The sequence below is a fragment of the Petromyzon marinus genome, chromosome 46 (genome assembly GCF_048934315.1).
Source record: "Petromyzon marinus isolate PM22_M1 ecotype Great Lakes invasive population chromosome 46, UKy_Petmar_22M1.pri1.0, whole genome shotgun sequence".
In the NCBI taxonomy this organism is placed as follows: Eukaryota; Metazoa; Chordata; class Hyperoartia; order Petromyzontiformes; family Petromyzontidae; genus Petromyzon; species Petromyzon marinus.
The window spans coordinates 4,453,618-4,460,443 of NC_133712.1; the positions used below are offsets into that span (position 1 = coordinate 4,453,618).

At 48.4% G+C, this 6,826-nt stretch overlaps 1 long non-coding RNA gene across 1 annotated transcript; it reads right to left on the reverse strand.

The window, feature by feature from the left end:
- Positions 1 to 2,871: 2,871 nt before the first annotated feature.
- On the reverse strand, positions 2,872 to 6,134 carry LOC142930979 (uncharacterized). Its single transcript, XR_012946974.1, has 4 exons — positions 5,797 to 6,134; positions 4,534 to 4,584; positions 4,093 to 4,174; positions 2,872 to 3,061 (listed from the first exon to the last, which is right to left on the reverse strand). It is a non-coding gene; the product is annotated as an uncharacterized LOC142930979 (long non-coding RNA).
- Between the last annotated feature and the right edge of the window lie 692 nt (positions 6,135 to 6,826).

The following is a 6,826-nucleotide window of genomic DNA, read 5'->3' on the forward strand; positions in this document are numbered from 1 at the left end:
CAGGCCCAGGTCACGTTGCAGCCACTCAATGTCCGAGTCCGCTCCGTGGAAAACCTGCGCCCCCGCCACACCGCAGCGTCAATCACCACGTCACCGTGGCAATCACTGCGCCACTGCGTCGCCGCGTCAAGCACCACGCCTCTCACGTGGCCGGTGCTCAAGATATGGTTACAACGTCCCTAGTAACCATCGTCGCCGCCGCCGCTGTCAACAAGGCATGGCTGCAGCCAGCCCCCCTTAATTGCTTCCTTTCTCTATTTCCCTTGCTCGGTCCGACCTGCTCCCTCCTATTCTTTGGTCCTTTCGGGAAAGTCACCACCACGTAGAAGGGAAGCAATAAAATAATAAAAATATATAAAACAATACAATTCTCACGACGTTTCGACTGCAACACAAGCAATCATCATCAGGTGTGAAAACCACAGAAAGAATTTTATTGTTTTATATTTTTTATATTTTATTGTTGCCCTTCTACGTGACTTTACCAAAAGAACCAAGAATATCAATCCCTGCAGTCACGAAAGCTTTAAATAAATAAAAATTCTGCTCCCCCCTGTTCTCCCCGTGTAATTCTGCGCCCCGAGATGTTTGTTACGCTTTAGGTGCAATACAAGTGCAATTTATTGTTGTAAACATTCACCCAATGGCATTCATATCGAGTGTGCAGGCAGTGCAATGATACATTGGCAGGAAGCTGGAGGGACCCAGGCGTCGTGCTACAAAGTCGGCGAGGGAGAGGGATGTCTCTCTCCTTGTTTTGCTGTCTCACTCGATTATTTTGTTTATGCATGTCTACGTGCACGCGTGCCTCTCATCTTGACAATGTTGGGGTTGGTGAAGGCCTCGTTGAGGATGTACAGGTCGTCGCGCAGCATCAGTGTGTCGATAATGAAGTCCTCTTCGCGCGTCGAGATTTGCATGAGGCAGGTGATGCCCAGGAAGGAACGGTATGGGTGATGCTACGGGGCCACGCACAGGAATAGCCGCTCAACGGTGGGCGGACAAACAAGAGTAGAAGAGGCAGATAGGCGGTCGAGAGGGACGAAAGCAAACACAGATCCCCCATAGAGCTTTAACAGACTGTTGGGACAAGTGCTGTTAGAGAGCACCTATGAAGGCCGAAACGGCACACGAGGGGTTGGGTGGCCAGCACCACGCCCGGCCGCCTTTGTCTCCCAAGCGGCAATGTTTTTAAACATCGCACCAGGTACTCAATTGAGGCCGAGTCAAACTCGGGGAGGGCCAGGACCGGTTCAGAAAATTGTGCTCTCGCACAGTCGGTACGGCGACCGGCTCCTCTTGAGGGCGCTCCACCTTCATCTTCTTCTCCGCTGCAGACACGGGGATCCGTCACTCATGGCGAGTGCGTGCAGTAGTGTGCTGGTTAATGCACTGCAAACCCAGTGAACTGATTTCAATTCCCGCTTGCGATCAACAGCAATGGCAAATATTTGATCAAGTCCTGGGCCTCCCCGAGGTCGACGGAGTCTTAAATGAGTACCGGGCACGATGTGTAATCATCAGTGCTGGGGAAACAAAGGCAGCCGAGCCTGGTGTTGACTACCCACCCCTCGTGTAATCCTGGATCTTCAGAGATGCTTGCTAACAGCACTTGCCCCAAGTCTGTTAAAGGTGAAACGATTTTTGTTTTTGTCGTATGTGTGTGTGAGCAACGCCTCGACTTCTGTACATGTCTGCATGTGTGTGTGTGCACATGCACGTGCAAGTGTTTGCGACTGCTGGATTCGTGCATGTCTCTGTGTTCATGATGTGTGTGTGTGCCTTCACCGTGTTTGGCTTTTGCAGGCTGTGCAGAGCTCTTCTTTGGTTTCTCTAGCGCTTTCATCAGTTTCCAGCGACTACAGATCTACAGAGACGGATGAGATAGCACTCAACGGGTTCTCATCACTCACTCAGTCAACTACTTAAACACTCATTCACTTACTCAGCCACTCAGGTACTCGTTCAACGATCCAACCAATCATGCGCTCAACTACACTCTCTCACCTACCCACGCACTCACTCAACCATTCATTCACCCACTCATCTGCTCAAACATGCACTCAAATAACCACATTAATCACCAAACCACTAAAATTCCTCACTCAGAACCCATCCGCACGTGTGCACAAGTGGTTTGTGAAATGGAATGATGGAGAAAATGATGATGGAGATGATGATGTGAGCAAGATGTTAGCACACAACAATCACGTGTTACCTCAAACACTTTTGAGTTAGGATCCAATTTCTTTTCTTGAAATGGCAGAGATTTCCCGTCACTGGATGGTAGATACTGCAAGCACAAGCACATGAACAGATGCACAAGCGAACTTTTTTATTTTCAACCACTTCCTCGAGTCCCCACGTCTTCGTGTTTCCAGGATTTCTGCGTCAAGGAAGACCGTTTTATCCAAATCCTAAGTGACCCCGTGTCACGTGTGACCCTGTGCTAATATTGTGTCTCTATGCCTCCTATCTGTCTCTCATTTACCATGCCTCCTGTGTGTTCCCCACGTCCCTAAGTCGCTTGTATCACTGCATTGTCTTGGTGTCCTTGTAATTCCCGTGTCTCAAAGTCCATGCATCTCCATGCCACTCAACTACCCCTGTGCCTCCACATGTCCCTGTCTCCCCATGTCTCACCATGCCAAAGGGGTTGACGAACGTCTGCAGGACACGCGCTGCCTTCATCTGGGACGTGGAGCTCTGAGCAGTGCGAGCCTCGTTCTGCTGCTCTTCGCTGTCCTGCACACCGCAAGCAGAGCGCAGAGCGCTACAGCACATCGCAGCGCACTACAGCAACATGACAGCAATTTCAGCACAGCTCAGAATGCGACAGCACACAAGAGAACGCACAGAACGCCCCAGCACATGATGGCTAACACAGCAAACACAGCACGGTACAGAAAGCTACAGCACACGAGATCACACACACAGTGCTTTCGCCAGCGGTGTGGGAAATGAGACATGGGTTGGTTGTGGTCGTGTGACGATGTTGGGCTCACGTCAAACAGGGTGAGGACCGGGCGCATGGCAGGCACCGCCCTCCGTGCTCCCTCCACTGCACCACACAAAGACAAAAGTCAAAGATCCTCAATATAGCCTTGAAAAGACTTTTAGGGCAAGTGCTGTTAGCGAGCATCTACGAAGGTCAGCACGGAACACGAAGGGGATGGGAGGACCAAAACTACACCCAGCCACCTTTGTCTCCCCAGTGCTGATGCTTTACATGCACTGAGTACTCATTTAAGGCTGAATTAATCTAAGGGAGCCCCAGGACCGTTTTAGATATTCGTCACCAGTGTTGGCCATAAGCAGCAATCGAACTTGGGTCGCCAGGTTAATAGTGCAGCACGCTAACCAACTAAACTACTGCTGTTCGTCGTGACCGGGAATGGAACTTAGGCCATCAGGAACGTGCCACTACGCACTACCACTGCACAACCATTCTCTAGTGACATACAGACATACGCTCGCTAGCACAGAAGATGCACAGAGATACAGACTGAACAATACACACATGAAGACACACACCCACACACGCGCAATAATATACAGGGCCACACACCTGTTGCAACCGCTGACACACAAGACATACGCATGCAGACAGGCAAATAAAGACACGTTAACAGAGACACAGGAATGAATACACACATATGAATGGAAATGCACGCAATTGAACACAGACATAGACACAAAGTGAAATAAATAATACGCACATACACGCAGCAGCCAAAGAAGGGTCATTGCTTAAAACATCACCTATTATGTAAGTTTTACTTTTAGGACAATGTTACTGAAAAGTATTGTTATTTTTGCTTGTGCCCCACTGTAAATGCAGTCAGGACATTACTTGTTATTTATTTCACTAAATTACGTTTAATTTGTACACAGAACATGGCAATTATTTGTATGATTACTACTCAAATTATGAGTGTGATATTCAAAAACAGCACAGTATTTTTTTCATGTCAATATAATGAAATCTACTCGTGACAGGCTAGGTGTTCTCATCAACTGTCACGAAAAAAAAATATATAATCCATATCATGAGCTTTGCCGATATAACCAGCACAACTAAGTGTGAGCTACCTTCAGTACCGTGCCTTGTGATTGGCTGCCTGTCGTCCAATGATAAGCCATCATGAGGACAGAAGAGAGGGTTTTCCAATCGCTGTCAAAATACAGAAGAAAATTGATTGAACAATCAGTGCCACACTAGGGTGGGCATACAAATGATACCATTAAGCTCACCTTTGGGGGATTGAAACATCTAGATTGTACTGTCTGGGTCAGGCCATGAACCAACAAAATCACACAGGGGTGTCAACCTACACAACAATCGGAACATTATTCACACGCTAAGGACGGACATGAACTGAGCTCCTCATTGTCACGACGGTTTAGGGACGTGGAATTAAAAAAAAAGAACCACAAATGAAGAGTTCTGTGCCGGATAATGAAAATGAGATGTACAGTTGATAATCGCAAGTAAAGAGGGCATTTGTGTGATGAGTTTTGGTCTCTGGTCACCTCTGTCCGGGTGATGAATGTTCTTGATGGAGCCTTGATGGGCGTTTCGCTCTGCGGGAACAGCAGCAATGATTATTAAACAAACGCAACCTTTACTGCAACGAGTAATTACTTTTGCAGTCACTTGTGCCTGGTTGTGACCATCAACTCGCTACATTTGTGAACGTCGTTTAACCACGGGTGGCTGAAACTCCCAAGATCCAAAACCTAGGATCTTAGCCAGGTGGTGTTGGTGGCGAAGTCCTTTAACCCAGCACTATGGAGGCAACAAGGGTGGGTGGATCACACAAATGTTGTTAAACTCCCTTCCCGTTGCTTTTCAGGTGTCATATCATGGCCTGCTAGAAGGGGGTACAGCAAAGGTTGACTTCATCTATTCGTTCTGTATGGGATCGACTGTTGCCTCCTCGCATGTGTGGGTTTTCTCCAGGAACTCCGGTTCCCTCCCATATGTAAACACTCATTAATTGGTTGATAACACCTTCATATAAAGACGACCACAAAGCTTGGGGGGAAATTTGGCACAGGCTCACCGCCTGGTAGCCTTTCCCGCTCGTCTGTGGTTCCCCCTCACGCCTCTGAGTCGTTCTCTCGCTTCGAGTGAGCGAATAATGTGCAGTGTGTCACAAATTAAAAAATTATTATTGAAGCAGTGCCGGATCATTGTGTTTGACCCAGTATTGGCCCCAGGAGCCACCCAGTCACCACCTATATTAAATCCATACTCTTTGGTTCTTTCGGTAAAGTCAGGTAGGTAGAACAATAATAGATCACGACGTTTCGATCGCAACACAAGCAATCGTCATCAGGTGGGACAACCACACCAACTGCTGTCTTCAGCAGTTGGTGTGGTTGTCCCACTGCTGTCTTCAGCAGTTGGTGTGGTTGTCCCACCTGATGACGATTGCTTGTGTTGCGATCGAAACGTCGTGATCTAATATTTTTCTACCTACGTGACTTTACCGAAAGAACCAAAGAGTATGGATTCCTGCAGTCACGAAAGCTTCAAATCAAGATTATATTAAATGTTTGATTATATTTATTTATGAACATTCTGCCTCTGACCACTCGCTATCCCTCTCCCCCTATGACTTTCAGTCTCTGTCTCCCACTCTCTTTTGTCGCTGTTCTCGTTCTCCGACTCTCTTGCCCTATCTATCCTTCATCCGTATCTCAACCCTGGCCGTCCATTATGAACCCCCCGCTGCTCCATCGAGCCGCCTCCGCTTCTGCGGTCCCCTTAATGAGCGGGACGAGGCGTGCCTGCTTGACGAGCTGTCACAGCTCATGGCGTTCTGTCTCACGAGGGGCGGCACCGGATTGCAGCACGCGAGCACGCCCTGCAGCTCCCTGCGTCGGCAACGACGGGACACGACGGCAACGACGATGTCAACATGTTAGAGCAACGACACACGTCACAACACAATGCCAGAGCAATGCAACATCACGGCAAAACCACGTCACAGCAACAACACAATCTGACAGAAACAGCACAACGTTACAACAAGCCAGCACTCTCTCTCTATCTTGCATCAAACAGCAATGGCGTGGACTAGGGTGCATATAGCCGTTGATACTGGCAAAAGCATATCCGTTCAAGATGGCGTACATATATTCTATTCATGCTGGTGTACATACGTATATTGTTCATTCTGGCGTACGTGCGCATAGGCAGCTCAGGTTAGTCTATGTATAGCCTGTTCATCCTGGCGTACGTATGTATATTGTCTTCAGGCTGGCATACGTACATAAAGCCTGTCTTGTCTGGCGTACGTATATATAGCCTGATCATTATCAGGATCATACTAACCAATGCTAGTACCACAATGCAAACTTCATCAACACCATCATACTATCACCATATCCATATCTTCACCAGCATCCAGATCACCATCCACATCAAAACATTATGAGTGGCACCACCATCAACACTATCACTACCACTCTCACTACTACCAGCACAATCATCAGCCACCACCACTATTACCAACAACAAGAACAGGCGCCATATGCCAATAAGTGGCGGTGACATCACCACGGCGGTTGTCCCAGGCCAGGTGCACTCCGAAGCCACGTGCAGTGTCGAAGGCTCGCTAACAGGAGCTCACGGAACAGAGCCAGGTGCCATGGGTTGACTGACTGCAATGACTGGGGCAGATGCACCAGCTGTGCACGCGACTGTGCCAACTTGCTGTATTTTAGCCGCCCGGCACTCCGCTCTTTATTGTGAGCATCGCTCCTCTGCCCTTCGTTGTTGTTGGAGGGCGAATATTACCACCACTGTCAATACCAT